At 37.2% G+C, this 15,593-nt stretch overlaps 9 non-coding genes across 9 annotated transcripts; 6 read left to right on the plus strand and 3 right to left on the minus strand.

Moving 5' to 3' along the window:
- The first annotated feature begins 3,046 nt into the window (after positions 1-3,046).
- On the plus strand, positions 3,047-3,119 carry Trnak-uuu (transfer RNA lysine (anticodon UUU)). Its single transcript has one exon. It is a non-coding gene; the product is annotated as a tRNA-Lys (tRNA).
- A 1,195-nt stretch (positions 3,120-4,314) lies between these two features.
- Positions 4,315-4,387, minus strand: Trnak-uuu (transfer RNA lysine (anticodon UUU)). The gene has a single exon. It is a non-coding gene; the product is annotated as a tRNA-Lys (tRNA).
- Positions 4,388-5,918: 1,531 nt separating this feature from the next.
- Positions 5,919-5,991, plus strand: Trnak-uuu (transfer RNA lysine (anticodon UUU)). The gene has a single exon. It is a non-coding gene; the product is annotated as a tRNA-Lys (tRNA).
- Positions 5,992-8,588: 2,597 nt separating this feature from the next.
- Positions 8,589-8,661, plus strand: Trnak-uuu (transfer RNA lysine (anticodon UUU)). The gene has a single exon. It is a non-coding gene; the product is annotated as a tRNA-Lys (tRNA).
- Positions 8,662-11,258: 2,597 nt separating this feature from the next.
- Trnak-uuu (transfer RNA lysine (anticodon UUU)) lies at positions 11,259-11,331 on the plus strand. The gene has a single exon. It is a non-coding gene; the product is annotated as a tRNA-Lys (tRNA).
- A 1,030-nt stretch (positions 11,332-12,361) lies between these two features.
- Positions 12,362-12,434, minus strand: Trnak-uuu (transfer RNA lysine (anticodon UUU)). Its single transcript has one exon. It is a non-coding gene; the product is annotated as a tRNA-Lys (tRNA).
- A 706-nt stretch (positions 12,435-13,140) lies between these two features.
- Trnak-uuu (transfer RNA lysine (anticodon UUU)) lies at positions 13,141-13,213 on the plus strand. Its single transcript has one exon. It is a non-coding gene; the product is annotated as a tRNA-Lys (tRNA).
- A 1,042-nt stretch (positions 13,214-14,255) lies between these two features.
- Trnan-auu (transfer RNA asparagine (anticodon AUU)) lies at positions 14,256-14,328 on the minus strand. Its single transcript has one exon. It is a non-coding gene; the product is annotated as a tRNA-Asn (tRNA).
- Positions 14,329-15,024: 696 nt separating this feature from the next.
- On the plus strand, positions 15,025-15,097 carry Trnak-uuu (transfer RNA lysine (anticodon UUU)). Its single transcript has one exon. It is a non-coding gene; the product is annotated as a tRNA-Lys (tRNA).
- Positions 15,098-15,593: the final 496 nt, after the last annotated feature.

A 15,593-nucleotide genomic window follows, 5' to 3' on the forward strand; every position in this document is an offset into this window, starting at 1 on the left:
AAGTCGATTCTATACCAATGCTATTAATTTTTGGTCAATAAACACCACCGTTGATCCGTCGGTATTAAGCTTCCGATAAGCTGTCGTCTCTTGCCTATGGTGACATAAGCGGGCGACCACAAGTCTGGGCACACGCAATTATCATGACAGAACTTCAAGCAAACGGCAGTCATTTGTGGTAGCAATGGGTAGTTGCCGGCAGTTACCGAGCTTTCTTCAAAAAGAAATATCTTTGACAATGCAATTTCTGCTGGAAACGTGAAATTATTGGTTAAAGTCATTTCAAAGCCGAACGTTTTCTTGCAAGACCGCAAAAACCAAAACTTACAAACACAAAAGTGCAACCGCCGCACATATCTGAGTCAACAGATTCGCGGAACAATTACAGCGATATGCACGGACCAAGAAAAATACCGGCCGTAAGGTCAACAAAGTCCATAATTATTAGGCGCCGTGTGGTTGAAATAGTCACAAAAGGTAAACTGAAGCGGTGATAAACACGTCTTGAGGACAATTATCTAAAACAAACTTATGCGAGGAAGCTTTACTGGGGCTCAAAACCAGAAGTTTCAAGGCAAGATAAGTTAACGCAAATGTCACAACCGAAATTGCGAAAATATCACCCAATATCCAGTTGCTGGTTAGAATTACCAATTTTGAAAGATGTCTTCATCCGCAAACATAATTGTTTTACCAGAAATCCTTTCCATATTGGCCAAATGGGAATGTGTAATTTACTGGGTCAGGACAGTATGAAATGATTTCTGGGAACATAATAGACAGTTTTTTTAAAAACTTTTTGCTGTACTTAGTTACAACGTCCATCAATCATTTAACACGCATGCGGATAAGACAAGTTCCGATCCACGTATATGTGACAACTCTTGTAGTTCCAATTACCATAAACGTATCATCGTTCCGGATATCAACTGATGCAGACACGAATCTATACATCAAATACCGTAAACCACACGTCAAGCCCTGTTTGGCCAACCCGTGGTTATTGCCGCATTATTTGTCCTAACTGTGATAAAATCCTTGCAGATCAAAATGGCAACGCGAGAGCAGAAAACATCGATATTTGTGCCATAGACGACAGGAAAACTACACCAGTATAATGATATGCCGCCATTAAAGCCACCGCGTCTCATATTCGACCCACACGGCCAGATACAGGTGCTGAGTTTTGGCGCAGTGCGCGGCCTTGTTTATTTCCTAAACATTACCATCCCAACAAACTCACTGTTGTTGGTGCAAAATTACGCGATAATAGCGCCTCCGGTATCCGCTTGCTTTTTGCGAGACAATTTAAAAGTTTCGTGATGAAATTTCCCAACTAGACGTACGAAAGCACAACAATGCAACCGCTCCGTCGAATATGTGATCCTATGCATTAAACAACGTGTATAATGTATATGTTAAACTTGTTCAATGTTGGGTCATAACATAACTTACACAGACAAAGGGTTGCGGTTACGGTTAAAAAACGGTTTGTTGTGTTTCTTTGTAGTATTTAGATACTCGGGTATGTTTGTGAATTTAGCGATAGTCTATAAAACGCATTTCATAGCTGTAGTAAGCGACCTAGCTTTTATTGTTGATTATAACGTCATAATGAAAGTAAAAAAGGTCAAGGCTACTTAGCCTTCGATAGGTTAAGAGTTAACCGTGTATTTATTTACCCATGTCTACAACATATATCTATTTTCGCTTCACCTGCCGTGATTGGTTCAGTCAAAGATGATAATAAATTTCCTTTCGCCTCGTTTGCAACTTGCTCAAGTGCGCAAAAATCCGCACATATCCTGTAATTCAAAGATGAAACAAGAAAGCGAAAGATTTCGTTATAACAAGGAAATACAAAAAAATGAAAGGTAGCATGAAAATTTAGAATCTCTTTCATGAAAGTATAATTTTACTCATTACAACAGCTAACGCTGTTACTGAAGATTTACAATAGTTACATGTAGGTAATTAATAATGATAAATTACGTCAAAGCAGTCCTCTACGCCATCAGCCAGACGCCAGAGGCTGTAAGTCAACTAAAACAAAATTTAGTAAAAGTAAAACGAAATTTCTTGTGGTTTATATTATTTACTTAAAACGTAAGTACCGGTCGTCTTCAAAGTCATTCTGTAAGCAACAAAAAGTTAAATAAATGAAGAAACGCTTGGCTTGGCTTGTGCTTGAAATTCGGACACTTGGCGTACTTTGGAGAAACAAGAAGTTTATGTCATGGCGTCAAGAGAATCTGATGAGTCATTCATCAAGTTAATTACTTTCTTAAAATATTGGCCGCGATAAGTCGCAAAGCAATAAATTGCAAGCTTTTCTGGCTATGTACAATATGGATGATAATTACCGGTCATATTTCATTCGAGAACTAGTCCTGTACAACAAAGGTCGGCGATATATGCAAGTCAAGATGTTATGTCTATTCACCGACATAATATATTCAAAAGCTAAAACTACACATAAACTGTAGTGTTGATATACAACTAACCGACATGAGATTCGTGTTGAAACGAATCAACAATAATCCATACACCTGTTGGCTATCAATCAAGATTATCGTATTGAACTATTTTACATGTCCTTGTAAACATTGCTTAATGAGTACAAGTACTAAAATAATACCATTCATTTTATACCCAAAAACTTCGCAAGAAGTATTTCTTTAAGACAACCTAAAGAGGAAATACTGACTCTTTTTGATTGTGGTTGTGGTCCAAGGCAGCAAAATCATGTCATACAATGAGTTAGATATTTGTCAGCACCAGTTTATTTCTTCAATTTTGAAATATCTTTCAGGTCCTCCAAGAGGCTTTCGTGATGCTGATGAAAGTCAGTGAGAATAAAGGAAATTACACCGACAATTTTGTCGATCATCCACCAGCAAATGGCCACTCAAGGAGCCTGACAAAAATCTTGGTGGCTTTGTATTGTCAAAGAAGATGGAAAGAAAAACACATATTTTCAACACAATCCATGATGGACGTACCTCTTGTGTGAACCACATCGAGATTATTTCCCGCAGTTTTCACAGCCCGGTTAGCTCAGTCGGTAGAGCGTTGGACTTTTAATCCAACGGTCAAGGGTTCAAGTCCCTTATCGGGCGGTTCTTTTGCTTTTTCCTGCTTCACTTTTGAGTGAAACGGTTGTTGGTTTTGCTCCTTGCCCTGTGGTACAAGGGTTAAGGTGGCAGGTCGTCCGAGATTTTAGGAATCTGTCTTCTGTTGTGTGTTTTGATCACCTCAATATGTCTGAACTTAGAAGTGTGAAGACTTGTTGGCAACTTGTGAACATTAAGTTCCTAAAAAATTAACCCAACTAGGAAAATTTAATCCATATTGATATTATCGTTCAACAAATAAAAAACGGTTTCTGTTAAAAAGAACAAAGTATCTCATGCATTGAGTGTGGCATTAAAACAAATTTGTTACACCTGTGAGTATTAGGTATACCTGTGAGCAGAAGAAAATTCTTTAACAATACTAACCCGCATTGCAATCATTGGTCGCGGCTTAACGTAAAAAAATCAAAGGGCACCCCCAATGTATCATCCACATGCGCGTAATATTTTTCATTTACCTATAGACTCCTAGAGCATTTCCTTTCGAAGTCCGCAGTAATTTGATGTCATTTAGAAAGCGAATTGTGCTCATATTTAAACAAAAATCAGATTGTGCGTACAAGTTTGCGGGCACCTTTGAAATCAGTAACCAGTGACAAATTAAAATAGCATTAAAAGGAAACTTGAGTGAGTTTATTTAATAACAATATCAAACTAGCTCTTCAGCAGCACTTAGCGAACAAAACGAGTAAGCAATAAATCATACTTATTCTGATGGTTATTAAATTGCCCAACATGATTTGTATGTAAATGAATACTGTTGCTCTGAAATCACTTATACTTTTAGCTTTTTCGCAAAAAATAGAACATTAAAGAACATCTTTTAGTAGTCCCAAAAATGACAAAACTGTATAGTTTTGAGGAAAACACGGTGTTTTCTAAATGTCTGATTATTCTGTTTCTGCGCTTTCTGTTTCTTTTTTAAATCGTGCTACTTTAGCTAAAAAATTAGTTCAATTATCCACTCATTGCATAAAAAACTTCTTTGTAAACCCAAACAACAGGCTATGCGTTATAGTTCTTCCCAACTGGAGAAAGTGTTTACAAAGTCACTTATACCAAGTTTTCAAGGACTCTTTACACCTCAGAAACACTGAAACGATTGAGGCAAAATGACGGCAAATGGCTGGACAGCTGGTTTGCTGCTACGCTAAGGCACTATGCAAAAAAGTAAAGGATTCGCCCGATAAAGGACTTGAACCCTTGACCGTTGGATTAAAAGTCCAACGTTCTACCGACTGAGCTAACCGGGCCAATATAAATGAATAGGTATAATTATCTCAAATCGTTATTTTTTGGAATTAATTTATCAGTTCTTTCACTTGATTCTGATCTTTGACATAATTAAACTTATCGTTGTACTGTTCCAACGAAACAAATAATTCATAGACTTTTTCGGTATCAGTATATTTCTTCCCTTTTGAGTTTTGACGTATGGTCCTCTAAGACGCTCTTGTGGCACTGATGAAAGTCGACAAGGAACTTACACAGAAACAGAAACATCGATCACCGCACAGCAGATGGCCACGCTAGGAGCCCGACCGAGGTCGGCGGTAGTTGTGTTGCTATACAGCAGTGGTTCTCAAACTGTGGTACGCGTACCACTAGTGGTACGCGAGAGCTTTTTAAGTGGTACCGCGTACCGCTGAACATGATTTTCGATGTGCTGTGAGTAATGTGTTGCCCCGGATAGACAAGCTTGTGCAGAAGAAACAGTTGCTTCTATCAAATTAAATTGTGTTTTCTTGCTATTCATTGGTGTTATGGTATAGTAATAACGGTAATAACTAATAAATACCGGTACATTTGAGTAAAATAAGTCATTCAGGAGCCAGGTGGTACGCAGTGTAGCAAAAAAAACGAATGAGTGGTACGCGATCGCAAAAAGTTTGAGAAACACTGCTATACAGGAAATGGTGTAGGAAAAGCACGCTCTGAATCCAATCCAAAGTCCTTCTTTTCTTATGAAAAGAAAAACTGCCACTGGTGACCAAGTTAGTTTTCCCCAATTTTTCATTTGTTCTTCAATTGCCGCTGGTGCAATCTCTTTCAATCTTCATCTACACAGCAACGATGAATGATTTATTCCGATAGGCTATCAGGGGTGGCCAGACCTGCTTCATGCTCGAGCCGCATATAACAAATTCCAGTTTTAAAAGAGCCACAACACAAACACAATAAAAATTCGAATTTATTCACTCACAACGAAGTGTAGCTATTGATAAACATTAGTGCTGCGTGGTGATACTATGAGTCTTCACCAACTCTTTTTGTAATTATTAGTATAACGTAACCAAGACTTAAAACTAGGTCAGCCCTGACGTACAGCTTCAAACTGACAGTGCTTAACTACAGTGTATAAGTTAGCACACTTCGGTACAATAATGTAGTTTTTGGAGTGTAATTTCATTATTACAGTACTAACAATGAGTCCATTCTTACTACGTATGATAGAACGCATTGTTTCATAATCTGATCAAACAACATGTCTTGACCGGGAAAATGCATGTCTAATTCAACAATGCTAATTCATTAAAGAGCCGCAATTAAAGGCTCAAAGAGCCGCAGTTTGGCCACCCCTGGGCTATACTATCCAGACTTACTCCCAGCTGCAAGATAATTCAAACACTGTAATAAAATAGCCCAACAAATTTTGTTTGTGAATATTTTAATTTAATTTAAACTTAGTGGCAAAACTAACCCAAATTCTTGAAACTATCCTAGCTTGGAATTCTCGTCAAGTTTTTAGTTTTATCTTGTTATTATTTGATCTTCGTTTTGCGAGCCCGGTTAGCTCAGCCGGTAGAGCGTTGGACTTTTAATCCAACGGTCAAGGGTTCAAGTCCCTTATCGGGCGAAGTTTTTGTTTTTTCTGCATAACGTTAGGGTGAAATGATTGTTAGTTTTGATCCTTGACCTGTAGAACAAGTGCCTTAGTGTAGCATCAAACCAACCGTTCGGCCCTATGCTGTGTGCCTTCAATGTCTCAATATGTCGGAAGTGTGTAGAGTTTTTGGAAACTAATTGTTAAAAATGTTTTCCTAATCCCTAAACGCTCTAATGTAATTCTAATTAGTAAAAATTAACCCATTCCATTGATTCAACAAATTTAGGTTTTCGTTCAATCAATAGTCTGTAGTAACGCAGAAACTTTTCTCACGCAATGAATACGACAATTAGACTAATTTATTACCTAAATTCTAGCTCTTTAAGACAGCAAAACTAATTCATGCAAAAAGTGTAGCATTTTGAGCTAATACATTAGCCGCAAAAAATATAATGACAAAGCATTTAAACAACACAATACTTGCGTTGCAACCACTTGTCGCGGTTTAAAATGCATGAGCAACTTCAGTGTTTTATACGCGCAGGCACAGGACGCTCGTACGTGCCTATCGTTTTTCATTTCCCAGAAAGAGTTATTTTAAATACCGCATTAAGCTGATACCATGTTAAAAGCGAAGGACGTTCAAGTCTTAGTAAAACATCATATAGCGCGTATCTTTCTTTAAAACATTTTGCGGGCGCCATCGAAATCAGTGATGGGCCATAAACTAAACTTTTTAGATTTAGAAAGAAATGTGACCAAGTTTATCTAACGACAAAAATAAACTATAGCTCTCTAGCACCACTTAGCAAACAATATACATAAACATAAAAATCAAACTTATTTTGATGGTTTTGTAAAAATGTTCCTTAATTGTGTAAATGAATGTTGTTTTGCACTGATATAAAAAAAACTTATTTGTAGCCATTCTTTGAAAACATATTCTTAAGAAAAACTTTTTAATAGTCCATGAAATGACAAAAAGGTTTTGTTTTGGAGAAAAACAAGGTAAGCTTATTTGCTCTTAGTCTTATTATCTTAATTACACGTTTACCATTATTTAAGTGCTGCTAGTGGGAGCTAGAATTCAACGGACATTAGTTTAATTGTCACAGTCATTGCTTGAAAAAAGTTTTCTGTATTGAACAAAGTACCAAATTTGTTGAGTGAACAAATCGGTCAACTTACGTTAATTTCTTCCAGTTGGTTAAGTCTTTAAGAAATCACTCAACAGTTAGTTTCCAAAGAGGCTGTACCCTTCGGACATAGTGAAAGAATACAGCAGAGGGCCGAACAGCTAGTTTGATGCTACGCTGAGACACTATACCCGCTTTCAATGTCGAGAAACCCATTCAGCAAATACCTAACTAGGCTTACCATACGTCCCGTTTTAGCCGGGACAGTCCCCCTTTTTAACGTCTTGTCCCGGCGTCCCGATCGGTCGGCCAAACGTCCCGGTTTGGCATTCAGTCAGCCAGCATAGGCATACCGCATAGAAGCCATACAAAAACATTAGCATGTTCTTATTATTGTTTTTGCTGTGTAGCGTACCGGTACTTCTTGAAGAAGAATTCGTGATCTTGTTTGTTATTTATTTCATTGTATTCGATAAAAATGTTATTGTGACGTCATATGTCGAAAGCGTCCCGCTTTTAAGCCACAAAATTATGGTAAGCCTATACCTAACCCAAACGTTAACCAGGGAGAAGCAGAAGGGTCGTCCGATAAAGAACTGGAACCCTTGGCGCTCTACCAACTGGGCTGGCGAAAATAACAAATTATAATTAATTTTCTAGCCTATCTACTGAAAGTATTTTGGAATTAATTTACCAGCTTATCCACTTTAATTGTGGTCTTTGATTAACATAAACTTATCGTTGCACTAACCAATATAGGCCTCAAAAGGAAAGTCGTATTTAAACGTTCGTAATCTTCTCTTCCAATTTCAGAAAATCCTGTCGTTTACTTTTCGCCATTAACTGTGCGGAACGAAGCGTACGATGGTAAACGTAATAGCTTTTGCACAATATAGAACATAAAATAATTACAGGTACATAGGCTTTGTCAATATCGGTATATTTCTTTGCTTTTGAGTTTTGACGTATGGTCCTCTAAGACGCTCTTGTGGCACTGATGAAAGTCGACAAGGAACTTACACAGAAACAGAAACATCGATCACCGCACAGCAGATGGCCACGCTAGGAGCCCGACCGAGGTCGGCGGTAGTTGTGTTGCTACACAGGAAATGGTGTAGGAAAAGCACGCTCTGAATCCAATCCAAAGTCCTTCTTTTCTTATGAAAAGAAAAACTGCCACTGGTGACCAAGTTAGTTTTCCCCAATTTTTCATTTGTTCTTCAACTGCCGCTGGTGCAATCTCTTTCAATCTTCATCTACACAGCAACGATGAATGATTTATTCCAATAGGCTATACTATCCAGACTTACTCCCTGCTGCAAGATAATTCAAACACTGTAATAAAATAGCCCAACAAATTTTGTTTGTGAATATTTTAATTTAATTTAAACTTAGTGGCAAAACTAACCCAAATTCTTGAAACTATCCTAGCTTGGAATTCTCGTCAAGTTTTTAGTTTTATCTTGTTATTATTTGATCTTCGTTTTGCGAGCCCGGTTAGCTCAGCCGGTAGAGCGTTGGACTTTTAATCCAACGGTCAAGGGTTCAAGTCCCTTATCGGGCGAAGTTTTTGTTTTTTCTGCATAACGTTAGGGTGAAATGATTGTTAGTTTTGATCCTTGACCTGTAGAACAAGTGCCTTAGTGTAGCATCAAACCAACCGTTCGGCCCTATGCTGTGTGCCTTCAATGTCTCAATATGTCGGAAGTGTGTAGAGTTTTTGGAAACTAATTGTTAAAAATGTTTTCCTAATCCCTAAACGCTCTAATGTAATTCTAATTAGTAAAAATTAACCCATTCCATTGATTCAACAAATTTAGGTTTTCGTTCAATCAATAGTCTGTAGTAACGCAGAAACTTTTCTCACGCAATGAATACGACAATTAGACTAATTTATTACCTAAATTCTAGCTCTTTAAGACAGCAAAACTAATTCATGCAAAAAGTGTAGCATTTTGAGCTAATACATTAGCCGCAAAAAATATAATGACAAAGCATTTAAACAACACAATACTTGCGTTGCAACCACTTGTCGCGGTTTAAAATGCATGAGCAACTTCAGTGTTTTATACGCGCAGGCACAGGACGCTCGTACGTGCCTATCGTTTTTCATTTCCCAGAAAGAGTTATTTTAAATACCGCATTAAGCTGATACCATGTTAAAAGCGAAGGACGTTCAAGTCTTAGTAAAACATCATATAGCGCGTATCTTTCTTTAAAACATTTTGCGGGCGCCATCGAAATCAGTGATGGGCCATAAACTAAACTTTTTAGATTTAGAAAGAAATGTGACCAAGTTTATCTAACGACAAAAATAAACTATAGCTCTCTAGCACCACTTAGCAAACAATATACATAAACATAAGAATCAAACTTATTTTGATGGTTTTGTAAAAATGTTCCTTAATTGTGTAAATGAATGTTGTTTTGCACTGATATAAAAAAAACTTATTTGTAGCCATTCTTTGAAAACATATTCTTAAGAAAAACTTTTTAATAGTCCATGAAATGACAAAAAGGTTTTGTTTTGGAGAAAAACAAGGTAAGCTTATTTGCTCTTAGTCTTATTATCTTAATTACACGTTTACCATTATTTAAGTGCTGCTAGTGGGAGCTAGAATTCAACGGACATTAGTTTAATTGTCACAGTCATTGCTTGAAAAAAGTTTTCTGTATTGAACAAAGTACCAAATTTGTTGAGTGAACAAATCGGTCAACTTACGTTAATTTCTTCCAGTTGGTTAAGTCTTTAAGAAATCACTCAACAGTTAGTTTCCAAAGAGGCTGTACCCTTCGGACATAGTGAAAGAATACAGCAGAGGGCCGAACAGCTAGTTTGATGCTACGCTGAGACACTATACCCGCTTTCAATGTCGAGAAACCCATTCAGCAAATACCTAACTAGGCTTACCATACGTCCCGTTTTAGCCGGGACAGTCCCCCTTTTTAACGTCTTGTCCCGGCGTCCCGATCGGTCGGCCAAACGTCCCGGTTTGGCATTCAGTCAGCCAGCATAGGCATACCGCATAGAAGCCATACAAAAACATTAGCATGTTCTTATTATTGTTTTTGCTGTGTAGCGTACCGGTACTTCTTGAAGAAGAATTCGTGATCTTGTTTGTTATTTATTTCATTGTATTCGATAAAAATGTTATTGTGACGTCATATGTCGAAAGCGTCCCGCTTTTAAGCCACAAAATTATGGTAAGCCTATACCTAACCCAAACGTTAACCAGGGAGAAGCAGAAGGGTCGTCCGATAAAGAACTGGAACCCTTGGCGCTCTACCAACTGGGCTGGCGAAAATAACAAATTATAATTAATTTTCTAGCCTATCTACTGAAAGTATTTTGGAATTAATTTACCAGCTTATCCACTTTAATTGTGGTCTTTGATTAACATAAACTTATCGTTGCACTAACCAATATAGGCCTCAAAAGGAAAGTCGTATTTAAACGTTCGTAATCTTCTCTTCCAATTTCAGAAAATCCTGTCGTTTACTTTTCGCCATTAACTGTGCGGAACGAAGCGTACGATGGTAAACGTAATAGCTTTTGCACAATATAGAACATAAAATAATTACAGGTACATAGGCTTTGTCAATATCGGTATATTTCTTTGCTTTTGAGTTTTGACGTATGGTCCTCTAAGACGCTCTTGTGGCACTGATGAAAGTCGACAAGGAACTTACACAGAAACAGAAACATCGATCACCGCACAGCAGATGGCCACGCTAGGAGCCCGACCGAGGTCGGCGGTAGTTGTGTTGCTACACAGGAAATGGTGTAGGAAAAGCACGCTCTGAATCCAATCCAAAGTCCTTCTTTTCTTATGAAAAGAAAAACTGCCACTGGTGACCAAGTTAGTTTTCCCCAATTTTTCATTTGTTCTTCAACTGCCGCTGGTGCAATCTCTTTCAATCTTCATCTACACAGCAACGATGAATGATTTATTCCAATAGGCTATACTATCCAGACTTACTCCCTGCTGCAAGATAATTCAAACACTGTAATAAAATAGCCCAACAAATTTTGTTTGTGAATATTTTAATTTAATTTAAACTTAGTGGCAAAACTAACCCAAATTCTTGAAACTATCCTAGCTTGGAATTCTCGTCAAGTTTTTAGTTTTATCTTGTTATTATTTGATCTTCGTTTTGCGAGCCCGGTTAGCTCAGCCGGTAGAGCGTTGGACTTTTAATCCAACGGTCAAGGGTTCAAGTCCCTTATCGGGCGAAGTTTTTGTTTTTTCTGCATAACGTTAGGGTGAAATGATTGTTAGTTTTGATCCTTGACCTGTAGAACAAGTGCCTTAGTGTAGCATCAAACCAACCGTTCGGCCCTATGCTGTGTGCCTTCAATGTCTCAATATGTCGGAAGTGTGTAGAGATTTTGGAAACTAATTGTTAAAAATGTTTTCCTAATCCCTAAACGCCCTAATGTAATTAGTAAAATTTAACCCATTCCATTGATTCAACAAATTTAGGTTTTCGTTCAATCAATAGTCTGTAGTAACACAGAAACTTTTCTCACGCAATGAATACGACAATTAGACAAATTTATTACCTAAATTCTAGCTCTTTAAGACAGAAAGAAGAAAAGAAAGCGAAATGTGCTCATATTTAAACAAAAATCAGATTGTGCGTACAAGTTTACGGGTACCTTTGAAATCAGTGACCAGTGACAAATTAAAATAGCATTAAAAGGAAACTCGAGTGAGTTTATTTAATAACAATATCAAACTAGCTCTTCAGCAGCACTTAACGAACAAAACGAGTAAGCAATAAATCATACTTATTTTGATGGTTATTAAATTGCCCAACATGATTTGTATGTAAATGAACACTGTTGCACTGAAATCACTTATACTTTTAGCTTTTTCGTAAAAAATAAAACATTAACGAACATTTTTAGTAGTTCTAAAAATGACAAAACTGTATAGTTTTAAGGAAAACACGGTGTTTTCTAAATGTCTGATCACTCTGCTCATACGCTTTGTGTTTCTTTTTTAAATCCTGCTTATTTAGCTAAAAAATTAGTTCAATTATCCACTCTTTGCATAAAAACTTCTCTGTAAACCCAAACAACAGGCTATGCGTTATAGTTCTTCCCAACTGGAGAAAGTGTTTACAAAGTCACTTATACCAAGTTTTCAAGGACTCTTTACACCTCAGAAACACTGAAACGATTGAGGCAAAATGACGCCAAATGGCTGGACAGCTGGTTTGCTGCTACGCTAAGGCATTATGCAAAAAAGTAAAGGATTCGCCCGATAAAGGACTTGAACCCTTGACCGTTGGATTAAAAGTCCAACGCTCTACCGACTGAGCTAACCGGGCCAATATAAATGAATAGGTATAATTATCAGAAATCGTTATTTTTTTGGAATTAATTTATCAGTTCTTTCACTTGATTCTGTTCTTTGACATAATTAAACTTATCGTTGTACTGTTCCAACGCAACAAATAACTCATAGACTTTTTCAGTATCAGTATATTTCTTCCCTTTTGAGTTTTGACGTATGGTCCTCTAAGACGCTCTTGTGGCACTGATGAAAGTCGACAAGGAACTTACACAGAAACAGAAACATCGATCACCGCACAGCAGATGGCCACGCTAGGAGCCCGACCGAGGTCGGCGGTAGTTGTGTTGCTATACAGGAAATGGTGTAGGAAAAGCACGCTCTGAATCCAATCCAAAGTCCTTCTTTTCTTATGAAAAGAAAAACTGCCACTGGTGACCAAGTTAGTTTTCCCCAATTTTTCATTTGTTCTTCAACTGCCGCTGGTGCAATCTCTTTCAATCTTCATCTACACAGCAACGATGAATGATTTATTCCGATAGGCTATACTATCCAGACTTACTCCCTGCCGCAAGATAATTCAAACACTGTAATAAAATAGCCCAACAAATTTTGTTTGTGAATATTTTAATTTAATTTAAACTTAGTGGCAAAACTAACCCAAATTCTTGAAACTATCCTAGCTTGGAATTATCGTCAAGTTTTTAGTTTTATGTTGTTATTATTTGATCTTCGTTTTGCGAGCCCGGTTAGCTCAGCCGGTAGAGCGTTGGACTTTTAATCCAACGGTCAAGGGTTCAAGTCCCTTATCGGGCGAAGTTTTTGTTTTTTCTGCTTAACGTTAGGGTGAAATGATTGTTAGCTTTGATCCTTGACCTGAAGAACAGATATAGTGCCTTAGTGTAGCATCAAACCAACCGTTCGGCCCTATGCTGTGTGCCTTGAATGTCTCAATATGTCGGAAGTGTGTAGAGATTTTGGAAACTAATTGTTAAAAATGTTTTCCTAATCCCTAAACGCCCTAATGTAATTAGTAAAATTTAACCCATTCCATTGATTCAACAAATTTAGGTTTTCGTTCAATCAATAGTCTGTAGTAACACAGAAACTTTTCTCACGCAATGAATACGACAATTAGACTAATTTATTACCTAAATTCTAGCTCTTTAAGACAGAAAGAAGAAAAGAAAGCGAAATGTGCTCATATTTAAACAAAAATCAGATTGTGCGTACAAGTTTACGGGTACCTTTGAAATCAGTGACCAGTGACAAATTAAAATAGCATTAAAAGGAAACTCGAGTGAGTTTATTTAATAACAATATCAAACTAGCTCTTCAGCAGCACTTAGCGAACAAAACGAGTAAGCAATAAATCATACTTATTTTGATGGTTATTAAATTGCCCAACATGATTTGTATGTAAATGAATACTGTTGCACTGAAATCACTTATACTTTTAGCTTTTTCGTAAAAAATAAAACATTAACGAACATTTTTAGTAGTTCTAAAAATGACAAAACTATATAATTTTGAGGAAAACACGGTGTTTTCTAAATGTCTGATCAGTGATCACTCTGCTCATACGCTTTGTGTTTCTTTTTTAAATCCTGCTACTTAAGCTAAAAAATTAGTTCAATTATCCACTCATTGCATAAAAACTTCTCTGTAAACCCAAACAACAGGCTATGCGTTATAGTTCTTCCCAACTGGAGAAAGTGTTTACAAAGTCACTTATACCAAGTTTTCAAGGACTCTTTACACCTCAGAAACACTGAAACGATTGAGGCAAAATGACGCCAAATGGCTGGACAGCTGGTTTGCTGCTACGCTAAGGCACTATGCAAAAAAGTAAAGGATTCGCCCGATAAAGGACTTGAACCCTTGACCGTTGGATTAATAGTCCAACGCTCTACCGACTGAGCTAACCGGGTCAATATAAATGAATAGGTATAATTATCTCAAATCGTTATTTTTTGGAATTAATTTATCAGTTCTTTCACTTGATTCTGATCTTTGACATAATTAAACTTATCGTTGTACTGTTCCAACGCAACAAATAATTCATAGACTTTTTCAGTATCAGTATATTTCTTCCCTTTTGAGTTTTGACGTATGGTCCTCTAAGACGCTCTTGTGGCACTGATGAAAGTCGACAAGGAACTTACACAGAAACAGAAACATCGATCACCGCACAGCAGATGGCCACGCTAGGAGCCCGACCGAGGTCGGCGGTAGTTGTGTTGCTACACAGGAAATAATAGGAAAAGCACGCTCTGAATCCAATCCAAAGTCCTTCTTTTCTTATGAAAAGAAAAACTGCTACTGGCGACCGAGTTAGCTTTCCCCAATTTTTCATTTGTTCTTCAATTGCCGCTGGTGCAATCTCTTTCAATCTTCATCTACACAGCAACGATGAACGATCTATACCGAGATACTATCCGGACTTAATTCCAGCTGGAAGATAATTCAAACGCTGTAATAAAAAGCCCAACAAATTTTGTTTGTGAATACCTTAATTTAATTCAAACTTAGGGGTAAAACTAACCCACATTCTTGAAACTATCCTAGCTTGGAATTATCGTCAGGATTTTAGTTTTTGCTGTTATTATTTGATCTTAGCTTTGCGAGCCCGGTTAGCTCAGTCGGTAGAGCGTTGGACTTTTAATCCAACGGTCAAGGGTTCAAGTCCCTTATCGGGCGAAGTTTTTGTTTTTTACTGCATAACGTTAGGGTGAAATGATTGTTAGTTTTGATCCTTGACCTGAAGAACGGATATAGTGCCTTAGTGTAGCATCAAACCAACCGTTCGGCCCTATGCTGTGTGCTTTGAACGTCTCAATTTGTCGAAAGTGTGTAGAGTTTTTGGAAACTAATTGTTAAAAATGTTTTCCTAATCCCTAAACGCTCTAATGTAATTAGTAAAAATTAACCCATTCCATTGATTCAACAAATTTAGGTTTTCGTTCAATCAATAGTCTGTAGTAACACAGAAACTTTTCTCACGCAATGAATACGACAATTAGACTAATTTATTACCTAAATTCTAGCTCTTTAAGACAGAAAGAAGAAAAGAAAGCGAAATGTGCTCATATTTAAACAAAAGTCAGATTGTGCGTACAAGTTTACGGGCACCTTTGAAATCAGTGACCAGTGACAAATTAAAATAGCATTAAAAGGAAACTTGAGTGAGTTTATT

Source organism: Clavelina lepadiformis, chromosome 2 (genome assembly GCF_947623445.1).
Source record: "Clavelina lepadiformis chromosome 2, kaClaLepa1.1, whole genome shotgun sequence".
Classification (NCBI taxonomy): Eukaryota; Metazoa; Chordata; class Ascidiacea; order Aplousobranchia; family Clavelinidae; genus Clavelina; species Clavelina lepadiformis.